Source organism: Neolamprologus multifasciatus, chromosome 2 (genome assembly GCF_963576455.1).
Source record: "Neolamprologus multifasciatus chromosome 2, fNeoMul1.2, whole genome shotgun sequence".
Lineage (NCBI taxonomy): Eukaryota > Metazoa > Chordata > Actinopteri > Cichliformes > Cichlidae > Neolamprologus > Neolamprologus multifasciatus.
The window spans coordinates 1,553,443-1,566,304 of record NC_140440.1 but is presented as its reverse complement, the minus strand read 5'-3'; positions in this window follow the sequence as shown (position 1 = coordinate 1,566,304).

The window sequence follows — 12,862 nt, the reverse complement described above, 5'->3', positions numbered from 1 at the left end:
CCACATCAGCCACGCCGCTTTGCTAGCTAAAACACCAGTGTCGGCACATAAGGATGCTGTCATAGCCTGTCAACGACGTTGATTAGCTGCATATAGACGAATGTGAATCGCATCATTGGCTAGATTATGGGATAAGGTGGCATCGTTCTAATCCCATACTGGAGCAGCCAGTCATTTACTGACTAACACTGCAAAACAGAATTGTTAACTAGTGATGGGATTTCCAGCTCTTTTTAGAGATCCGGCTCTTTCGGCTCGGCTCACTAAAAAGAGCTGGCTCTTTCGGCTCCGAACCGGCTCTTCAGGTTGTTTTGTTGCTTTAATTATTTAATCATTAACAATAATATAAAATTATGCAGAAAAGGAATTACTAATGTAAAAAAAGTGGTTTTATTTATATATGTTTATATATGGCCCCTAGAGACAAAGCACGTACAAACTCTAAAGCATATACAAACTCCAAAACACATTTCTAGCGTTTACTGAACTTCCAAAACAGAGCTACCCAGATCACTTAAATTACACATTTGAAAACATGTGTGTATTGTTTGTGTATTTATAGACAAGCACTCATATTTATTCAAATAATTAAAAAAAAAAAAGTTCATTTACCTGTTACTACCACACACCAAATCCGGTTGTTGATACTTCCTGGCTTGTGTAGCCACTAGGTAACAAAAGCTCAACACTGCGCCCTAGAAACCTGGAGCACTTCTGTTGTCATTTGTACGTGTTTTGGAGTTTGTACGTGCTTCTGAGTTTTTACGTGTTTTGGAGTTTTTACGCGTTTTGGAGTTTGTACATGCTTAGGAGTTTGTACGTGTTTTGGAGTTTGTACGTGCTTTGTCTCTAAGGTCCACCATAAATATACTTTGTTTATTCACTCCACATAAAATGTAATAAATAAATCATATAATACAAAAAACAACTATTTACATTTTAAACTTTTAACTATTTAAATTTTCAGCTTTTTCCTTTTAAACAAATTTAATGTGAAACAACACAAAACACTGCAAACCACAACACAATTAAATATAAATTAAAATATTAAAACAAAAAGAAGATGCACATTCTCTGTCATATGGGCCTGCATGATTTCTGAATCCTTTATCATCTGCAACTGAAAATAGCGGATGATTACTATACCTTTCTAATGTGACGTTGTTGTCCCTCGCTCTCTTTCTCTCTGGCTCTGTTCCTGTGCTACTGCGAGTGTAACTAACGCCCCTCCCCCCTCTGCCCAGCGCAAAGTACAGGCCGCGCATGTGGAGTTTAGCGGAAAAAAGGGCGAGAGAGAGGGTGAGAGAAAGAAAAAAAACAAAAACTCACGGCTCCCAATAAGGAGCCGGCTCGCGTCGTTCACTTCAAAGAGCCGGCTCTAAGAGCCATTTCGTTCGCGAACGACCCATCACTATTGTTAACGTATTTATTTTAATTTCAATTCAGGTTAGATTTGCAATTGCGCACGCGCGCATCTTAGAGGGAACATTGGTCGTGAGGGAACGTGATAGCTGGGGTGGGGTCCTTTTACAGGAGGCAACGGTGCAATGTGGAGAGGGAGAGAGAGACAGCGGTGTGGCTCCGGATTTCAGGCTGACTACAGGTGAGGCTGTAGGGGGGTGACACTGCAGTGTCGAATCTGTTGAAAAAAAACATTCAACTCATTATCTCTGTCTTCACTGATGATTACAGAGTATGATACTAGAGTATGATACAATGTGATACTCAGGCAGAAACTATGGGCTTGGGAAGTAGCAGAATTTAATAACAGCTTAAACTATGGGGTCAGTTTATGAGGAACAACAGTATCACTGCTCTGATCTTTGTCTAAAATTGACGACTGGTAACTCTTCCTTATCCATAGAGTTTAAAAATAATAGACAAAATATGCTTGTGAAATTTCATACACACTATGCTAACCAAACAAATATGGATTCCAGTGTCCTCAATACACAGAGGGGATCTTTGTAGCAAACACAACATCTAATTTACCTACTTACCTTATTGTATTCTTACAATGATATTGCTGTCTGAAGGACTATGAGCTGCAGGTAACCAATACCATGCTGAAAAACAAACACAGCAATGATTTTATGGAGACCATGGGCCATGATCATGACACATATGGCCACTGATATGGACTTCCTAAGCCATCCCTTTCACAATCTCATGCTTTCTTACCTCCCATAGCCCTACCTTGAGAGTGACATTTTAAAGCCACAATATCGTAACCTTAGGGATATATTGTACAGTAGGTAGCTACATGAGTTCTACTATATTGTATTTGACTTTGAAATAAATCTGGCTTTAAAGACCAGACTTAAAAGCAGAAGTCTGCAAAGACAACATCAAGGATATGATATTTCCCTGCTAGTGGGGTCAAAAAAAGGAGTTGTTTTTTTACAGTTCACAAAAGAGCAAATCAGTTGTCTCCATTTCAAAGTGAAATGCTCCAGCAGTGTGGCCTTTGGAGGAAGGCAGATGTTACATAATAAGCTCCCCCCCCCCCACACACACACACACACACACAATACACAAACACACACACACACACACAGAGACGATGCTTTAAATACCAATGACAGAGGCAACAGTGTTGGCTAAACAACGTGTAATGTGGTTATGAGGTTACACAATATAGTATGGCATATAAATCAGATATATGGGCAGAAACTGTCACACATGATTATTCTTCCATTGAGAGACTGGTTTCCAGAGTTATGGCTCCACCTGGACTGACTACCAAATAGTTAGTGCCTGAACTATGGCTTCAAACACAGACTCCCAAACAGTGAGTTGCTTCTTTTCCTTCCTGTTTTAGCATTGTCTGCAACCTTTGCATCTTTTCTTACACTTTAATACTTTTTAAGATCTTATTCCAGTTTTTCCAATTTTCTTCTTCTGCATTTTACACAGCATGTAGAGACTCTAAGATGTAGAATTTTACAGTTACAGCATAGACATCAGCATAGACAGCATAGACAAAACAAAAAACCCCTCGAATAAAAGCAGTAAAAGGTACACATTTGCAACCTTTCCTGTTGATTTTAAAATATTTCCTAGACACATTCGTGCTTTTTAGTGAGATGGAGTGGTTAGCTTGGTTGGCTCACATAAGCTCTTGGGTTCAAATCTTGAGACCTCTTTTGCCCTTTTGCATGATAGTTTTTCACTGGTTGCTCCAGCTGCCCCCCGTAGTCCATATATATATAAATGAATTAAAATGAGTTATTGTTCATTACATTAATGTAGGTACAAATGGCAAAGGTGTACTTAGTACTGCCCCTCAAGGGTACAGCAACTGTGCTTTCGAGGCTACCAACCACCATTATATACTACAGCACCACTAACCTTCTGACAAAAAAAAGACCATATTGACCATTAATTGTTATTCAAGCCACTGACGGTAATGAAATGAGTAAACATAATGGTGCTTTGATGTCCTGACAGGTGACAACAACAATGGTTCAATCAGGTCACAGTGGCCTACGTGTAACATTATTTTCCACATTTGTTTTATTCAGATATATAAATAGTGTGGTTAATTTTTCGAATATGTTCAATTCACAACTGTTCTTCGCTCCTGTGCCACACTCTGTGACCTTCTTAAAATAGCTGGGGGGTGCATTTTATTAGCATTTCCAGTCTGGCCCTGGTACAAGAACCTCCAGGTAACAAAAGTCCAATGTGCACCAATGATTCTGCTTTAGCAGATGTTCTAGCAGAATCAGATGAGAGCTGAGGAGGGGAAGCTGCAGACTGAGGCAGAGAAATGTGGACACTGAAATAAAATGTGTTATTTTGTATTGCTTTGTACAGGGGTGTTGCTATTAGCTGCTAAGTGCTAGCTAACTGCTAAGCTTTAGCCAGGCACTAGTGTGCGTTCTCAAATTCAGTGCAGGAAAACAATACCAGGGGTGGTTTATAGGCTAGTGGCTACAGACCTGTAGTGTATACCTGATGCTAATGGCTGGAGAAAGAAACAATGGGCTTAAACTAACTCCAGTGACCTATTATAACCTCTTGAATATTGAAAGTTTGGATAGGCTCGTACTTGTGAACTAGCATCCTAATTTAGCTAATATCTCTGCAGTATAATATATAATCATGGGTTTGACATAACTACAGCACATCTTTGAAAGAACAAGCTCCTATTTTTTTTTTTTATCCAGCATGTTGTTCATTTTTACACAGTTTTCAACATTTAAAATCTAAAGAATTGACATGATGCAAACTATTTTTAGATTTAAGATTTTACTGAGTCACATCTATGATTTACAATTTTGTAAACAAAAATTTGGACAACATTTTCACAATTAGTCTGTTTTAACCACTGCAAAGATCAACCAGTGATTACCAACTCATGAAATAACTGCTGAAACTGTTCAGTGTGATTTTTTCAATTTCTCTTCCACTATCTGGTCAGAGGGTGACATGATAGTGGTGGCGCCAGTGTCCGGCAGCCTCGCCTCTGTCTGTTTATGAAGGTGATAGGACATCTCGGGAGGAAGACACCTTAAGGGTAGCAGCACCGCTACATATATATATATATATATATATATATACATATATGTATACTACAGTCAAGAGTGTTTAGAATTTTATTAGGAAGTAAGCACACAGACTCAGGTAGGTAAGGATGATTCAGCAGACAACTGAGTCACTTTGTATGCTTCACTAGCTCTAGCCTCCCAACATGCAGTAAACCCTCCAATTTAACCCCCGCCAATTGTTTTTCCCATCTCAAAAATGTGATTCCCTTCTTCTTCATTGCTCCTTGGTTTCCTATGTGCCCCCCTCTCCTCTACTTCCTTTCCTCTTACTCCTTCTGCTCTCTCTCAAAGGCATGCTATCCACGGGGAACTAGTCTGTCTATTCATTTGGGCCTTCCCCTTGTCATTATTTTCCTGAAAAATCATGAAAATGTTTTCCTGCAGAGCTTGAAGTTCTACATTACTTTTTAAATGAAAATGCTCTGCACTGAAAGTTAAATGTTTTAAATTTCAAGAAAGAGAGGTCTGGGTTTGATACGTTCTCAGTTGTTTCAAAGCAATGATAAGAAACTAATAAGTGCAATTCATTGTCCCACAAATGTGTCCATGTCACTGGAAGTAGATGGCATATGGACTGGTTTTTGCGTAGCACTTTTCTACTGTATCTGAGCACTCAAAGCACAAACACTTTTTTTCCTACACTGTTTCCTATCTGACATTCATACTACAGTGGAAGAGCAACATGGGGTTAGTGTCTTGCCCAAGGATGCTTGGCATGCAGACTTGGAATTGAACCACCAACCTTCCAGTTAGTAGGTGAACTGCTCTACCACCTGAGCTATGGCAACTTCGTATGTGCCTGCTAGATGCTGCTTGTTGGACAAATGGGCTGGAATAGAGAAGCGAGTGGCAGGTACTGAAGAACTACTTAAAAAACTTCAAAGAGACAAATACAGTATAACAAGCACAGACAGTGCAGAATTTCCTTTTTTTTAACACGAAGTGTCACTTCAGTTCTTTGTATGTTATAACAATAAGGCTTGCTAAAAGACAGAAGAGTAGCCCACAGACTGGGCTACAGTCTGTGACAACAGAGCTCTCTGCAGGTAGACTGCATCCCTGGATTAGCAGCGGACTGTGAACATGCTACCCCTGCTGGGCCATAAATTTGCTTCACAATGTTTCCAGACTCTGAAATGATTTGCCACACCAGAGTGGTACTCACTATTTGACATACTGTAGGGAAACCTGTATTTGCAAATGGCTCAGTCCCACTAGAATAAAAATATGACGTCAACCTCAGTTGTGCACTGATTGCACAAAATTTTCTTTGCATTTGGCAACTAATTGCAAGTAGTTGTCGTGACAAGGTGATTGAGCGTGCATTACCCTCAGTGTCTGGGTGACCCCTTTTGATTGCAAGGCAATTTTTAAGGTTGTGTGTTAGGAGGCAAATAATCCAAAAAAGTACTGCAGTCCACTCAGCGAGAGTCACTCACAGACACATATCTTCTCTGTAGTCTGCCTGTTTGTCTGGTTTGCAAATAATTGTCCCTCTGATTTCTGAAAGCAAACAGATTTGTCGCATCTGAGTCAGTCTGCAGCTCTGAGCTCAACCTGTGTCTTTGCAGTAGGAGACTCAACTCAGCTGGTCGTCAACTTGCTATATTTTGGTTGTATTTCTACATAAGAGGAAGTTTACTGAATCTATCTTGCAGGAACTACATCTCTGTTTGTGGAGGAATTTCTCAATTACTGTTTCAAATCACTCTGAATAGTTTTTAATGTAAATTCTTGTTTAAAGTAGCAGATTTGCACAGTTTTGATGGTGACAGATTTTCAGCAGACAGGAATTGTGTCTTGTCATATAAACGCTGTATTATCACACAAAGGCTATGTAATTTGCATTCGTAAATTGATAGCAGACTGATAGCACGCTCATTCCTTTTTTCGCCATTTATACACCATTTTGATGCACCCAAGTTACTTTGAAGACAGAAACTGATTATGAGTGAGTCACAGGCTTTGAAATGGCTCCAGAATTACTGTGGCCTCCGAAGGCCACTTTCTCACTTTGAGTACATTTCAGAACCTGAACTTTTTCACATTTACTCAAGTAGTTAAAACAGTACTTCCACTTTTACTGGAGTAACTTTTACTAAAGTACAGAATGTCTGTTCTTTCTGTTAAACTTCTTTATACTGGCAGAGGATTTTCACTGGTCCAGCCCACTTAAGATCAAAATTAGCTGCTTGTGGCCCATGACGTAAAATGAGTTTGACATCATGAACTGTGTCCATTTGCAGAAGCTTACCAAATCTGTGAGTTTTACAAAGCTCTTAATGATGAAACCACATAGTATTCTAATTAGTAAAAGGAATCTAAATTGTTATACTTTAATTTTATGTTGATGGAGGTCAAAAATCTACAGAAAACATTCAATATCACATCTGACTTCCGACTTAATGCCATCAGTAATGTAGAATTTAGAAATGTTCCTCTGGTCTCGCAGTAGATGTGGTATTGTTTTCTAGACTTCTTGTACTCAAAATTGAGTACTGTAGAGCTGTGGAGCCACTGAATTGATTAGACTAGTAATTTGGTTAAGGCAGAAGTTAAAAAAAATACAAGCTTAAAATAGCTAAGGAGCCTTGAATTATGTTGTAAAACGAACTTGGGGGAGGGGGGTAAAACCTCCCTAAATGTGTTATATTTCAGAACATAATTTGCTCTCATCATCTGCTCATATCACGCCTCACCCATTTTTCCATGCCTTTATCACTTGCTGTCTTCTATTCACTCTCCCTCTCCCTTCCTGTCACTTTCATTGAACACTCACTTTTCTTTATCCCTCCATCTCATTTCCACCTCTCTCCTCTCTTCAGGACTCCTGTCGTGTAGCACTAAGTGATTAGCATAATTCCCCCTCATGTAACAGATGGCACTTCTACGTCAGGGACCCTGCTCCTTACCGTGACAGTGTTACAGCGCAGAGAGCTCACAAATGGAACTGACATGGAACTTCTGCTAAACAGAGCACCTTTTTGATAAGAGGTAAACATGCAGTGTGGTCATAGAAACAAAATGACTGGTGCTCATTTGTAAACAGAGTGTGGCCTCTACTCATGTTTTATGCCTGCCTCTCCTCATTACTGCTGAGTGGTAGGTCTTGCGGAACGTCATATTAACCCGTAAGGTTTAAATTGTTATCAGTGATGACCCCCAAACCCCAATCTTTACAACTCAAAGACAAGAAAAAGCAAACAATGTCGGATGTGTATCAGTTAAAATTATGTTTGTCCCCTGATAGCTTAGAGTTTGGGTTTGGGTCATCTCTGATGATGGCTTATACCTCAGAGGGTTAAGTAAAAAATATCTGCAAATCAGTGGTTCCATTTTAGCAAATGATTTACTGTCAGCTGTCACCCAAATTAAGTTAGCCACAATTCAGCTGCTGCTTGCCAATTACAATACCAGGGGTGGTTTATAAGTCTGGCTGCTCTCAGGAAATGCCATCCCTAATGAGAAGATATGATTTCCATTTGTGAGAAAAGTGCATTTAAAAATGTGTGCGTGCGCAAATGCATACTTTGCAAGAGTGTGAGCTTTAGGCCTTTATGGTGCTGAGTGGAGTATACCTACAGTACCAGTAAAGAGTTTGGAGACATTACTGTATTGTTTTCTATACTGTTGAACAAATCATCAGCTCATTTGACTCTTCAGCAAATTAGAATGTTTATATAAAACAAGATGGATTTAGCTACGATGATATCACCTAGATTCTGCATTTTGGACTCATGTTCTGCAACTTTGGTGGTGAAAATTTCATTCACCAAATTGGAGCATAACTTGAAAGTTATCCTTTTAACTTGAGTTTATGTTACATGAGTGTCCTGAAACCAAATACTACCTTATGTTAGCTAGAGATAAAATAAAATAAGATGAACACTTTAATTAAGGTAATGTGTCAGGCAAATACTGCAAATTATGTACAGTATCTCAATCAATAGTGTTCCTTCATATGTTATTGTGTCGATCCGATCTGGGTCACCATTGCTGATGACCTCAAACCTATGTTTTGGAGACAAGCAGAGAGGGAGCATTTTAGGAGTAATGTAAAGTGTTTCTAGATTGTTATAGTAAGTTAAAATGTTTAAAAAATAGTTTAGTCAGTGTCAAGCTTAGGGAGCACCACAAAAAAAAAGAGAGTATGTTTCTTCCTGTTAAAAGGGAGTTTTTCCTTCTCGCAGTCACAAAACTGCTTGTTCATAGGGGGTCATATAATTGTTGGGTTTTTCTCTGGGCGTTTTTGTAGGGTCTACCTTACAATATAAAACAAGAAAACTGTTGCTGTGATTTGGCGCTGTTTAAATAAAATTGAATTGAACTGAATATATATGTGTGTATATATACGTATTATGCTGAATTAGACTGCATATTGCAAAGTAGTAGGGCTAAGAGTGTTTCCTGACAATACGTGAAAGTAACAGTCCTACTTAGAGATGGCACGATACCACTTTTTTATGTCCGATACCGATACCGATATCATAAATTTGGATATCTGCCGATACCGATATGAATCAGATAGGTGTGTTTTTTAATCAATAAAACTGTTTTTTTAATATCTTGCTGCATTTTGTATAAGTTCATACTCAAGTTTAAATAAACAACACTAAAGCTATTCTGTTATACCTGTGTGTAAAAAATACACTGCACCCAAAATATTTCATAGTTCAGCAACACTGATCAATCTAATAAACTTAAACCTGCTCCATCCTCCCTATTCTGGTATTTTAAAGAGTACTTAGCAGAAATATTAAGCAACCAAACTAATAGGGTTGCAAACTCCCAGCAAAAAAAAAAAAAAATAGGGAACCACCCCCCACCTCATGATGCTTAATCGATGTAATCAACTTTAATTTTGATGCAGTGTGAAAAAAAATGCACATAAATAAATAAATTTTCCAAAAATAATTAAATAGATTCAACATCTTTCTTCAACAGAACTGCAGACTGCACAGATGGTACCTTCCCAAAGGAAAAAGTACTAGCTTACTAGAGTATATTAGGCTTAACAGTTACTATATACAGTAATGGACTTCTATATATTTTACATCAGATTAAAACTTTGGGTGTAAGATTCAGATAATTATTTATTAAAAGCTCGACATTTTAAATGAGAATAAGAAAGAAAAGTATGTCTTTGTGCTCCCCTTTTCCCTGTTCATGCCCTATCGGCCCCCCTGGCTAAACTTTGCTAGATCCGCCCCTGCACAGTTACCAGCTGTCAGCTATGTAGAAAAAGATCCTGGTGTAGAAAGTAATATTAAATAAATTCTAACAATAGATTATCAAGCTTAAACGTGCTGCTGTTGTTCAGCCGCTGGTTTCCTCTTTCTGGTGCAAAGTGGGCCAAAAACAAACAAGAGAGACGGACTCGCGACAGAAAAGCCGATCAGCTGATCATTAATCAGTTTCATGATTGAAGTAGCAGCAGGAGAGGGAGGGAGAGAGTAGAGGCAGTTGCTCCATATATCGGTTGTTAAGCTTAACGCTGGAATGCTTTACAAAATTCAGAGATGAACTTACACACTTGCTTTACTTCTCTCTGGGATCACTTCCTCGTAGATGAAATGCCGGTTTGGTAGCGAGACTACAAATACACACAGCTGCTCTATCACTGACGCATACTGCTCCAACGTGCTACGGTTATGAGCCGAGTTACGCCGCAAGTTTTGTGAGGTGCTTTTTTGATATTTAATGGATCGGATTACATTTTTTATTTCTCTCCGATATCTGATCCAGTAATTTACGTCAGTATCGGACCGATACCGATACGTAATATCGGATCCGTCCAGCCTGCAGACCTGCACAGTGTTTTTCAGATGGACTTGTTCTACTATATGTATATACATGGACTACGACTCCATAGGTCTAATTTAAAATCAACCTTTGTCAGGACACAAAACAGATTTCATGGCAGTCCATCCCCAACAGCACCTGCAGAATTTTTATATTTATTTTGAACATCATAAATACAGTTCTGGCTTTTATAACAAGCCACTTGAAAAATGGTGGAAAATTTAGCAAGTAATATCAATTTATAATTGTGTACCGATTTATTCCTCCACAGATTCCATGGACATGCTCTAGGAGAAGTACCAACAACTGCAGCATCTAAATGTATAAATGTATGTTTTTGCCCTATTATTCCTTATTTTCATACATAAAACATGCAGCGTTAGAATTGAATAGTCGTTACAACAATAAGAGGGAGCTATAATGTTGGAGGATTACAGTGATGAGCGCTTCTTTGCCTTTGGTGCAATTATCTCATGTCGACTTCCAGAACAATAGAAATGACCTTCACTGTTAATCTTTAATTAGGTTTTGCAGACACATCACAAATATGAGGATGTGAATCATTTCCAAAACAAGATCATGGGAATAGTCCTTCAACCCAGTGCTGTGATGAGTAACAGCTTTTTCCACCTCCACGGGTATTGACATATCCATGTTACATTAATGAATGAGTCTAATCCCTACATCAATACATCCTCAAATAAACGAGACATATCAGTAAACGCTGGGTTATATGTTTCAGCAGGTGAAGGGCATTTGGATAAACTCCTGCTTTACGTTACCAGAATTCTATGTCAGACGCCATCGCTGCTGCCCTTCACTATTCCCTCTCCCATTTGGAAAACAAAGACTCATACATCAGGGTACTTTTTGTTGATTACAGTCATAGCTGGACTGACCATCGGGCATACCGGGTGATTTCTCATTTTTATGGGCCGATGTGGGGTTTTTTTTCATAACGATATAAACAATGAGAGGTGATGGATTGGCCAGATGCTGGCAGATGTGTAAAAATAACTCAATTGTTTGGTGGTGGCTATGACGGGACTTCCACAGATTCAGTAACATTAGCAAGTGGTGGAGGCCAGCAGGTGGATGAGGGAAAGAGGAGGCAGGAGGAGCAGAGACCCGAGGTGGCCGTCGGTCTGGGTATCAGGGGAACTGAACTTCAGGTAAGAAGTTATGACCTGCAGTATATCTGGGTCACATATAATCCAAGTTTAGGTGGAGTTTATTTTCGTTGTGCTGACTTTTTACAGTCAGTTACAATAACTTGTACTGCGTACTAGCTAGCATGATGGAGTTTCTATACAGCTGGGCGGGTGCTATGATGTTACTGATAGTGAACTTTATTTTGTTCATAAGGTTAGTTAGTAGAGTTTCCAACTGTCCTGTAAAAAACGGAATCGTCCCATATTCAGAGAAAATATTACATAGTTTCATATTGAACTGAAAAGGAACACAGTTTGTCCCGTACTTCGGCTACAATGAAAAACAGACAAAGCTGGATTTATTCTGTGTCTTTACGCTGCAGCTGTTTCTTCTTCTCTCATTCCCTCCCCTCCCTCTCCTGTTGCTACTTCAGTCATGAAACTGATCAATGATCAGCTGATCGGCTTTCCTGTCGCAAGTCCGTCTCTCCTGTTTATTGCCCAGTTTGCACCAGAAAGAGGAAACCAGTAGAGGTCGCGCTAAACAACAGCAGCACGTTTAAGCACGATGTTGTTAGAATTTATTTAATATTAATTTCTAGTATCAGCTGATGTTTGCTGAAGCCACAGCTGTAAAAGCTGCTGGTCATGATGTCGGTTTGGTTATCTGGTGAGAGGGAAACATGAAGATGAAACCAGGAGATGTCCTTACTGAATCATCAGAGCTGAACAGGTGATGGAGAAACAGGTTTACCTTTTAGGTGATATGAATGAGTTGAAGCGAAGTTATGAACTGTTTCTGAGAGACAGATAACCCCAGGATCCTTTTTTAGGTAGCTGACTGCTGGTAACTGTGCAGGTGCGGATCTAGCAAAGTTTTGCCAGGGGGGCCAGGTAGGGCATTAACAGGGAGTTAATGCCCTACCTGGCATTAACCATCAAGACAGTGAACATCACTGTCACAACAGCGTTTGTTTTCATTCAAAGGCTTTATGATTTTTCCTATAATGGTGGGCCGGTCTCTAGTCAAAATGCCCGGGCCAATTTTTTGTCCCAGTCCAGCCCTGTATGCAGCTCATCTGCAGTCTGGTGTTACCTACATCTTCCTATTCAGAAGGCAGAATTTCAGAGTTCTGAGTACAATCGAAAACACCACGACTGCAGTTTTTGTGTTGGATGTAAAAGGCGCACATGATGCTGGGCTAGAATCATGGCAGCGGTCAATGACGGTCCAGGCGTGGGATTTCTCTCGTGGAAATATGCACATTATCTTTTCCTTTCTATTGGTAGGTGGCACAGTGCACTTGTGGCAAGTAAACAAGCTAGAAGACTGGCAAAGTTATGGAAGCAACACAT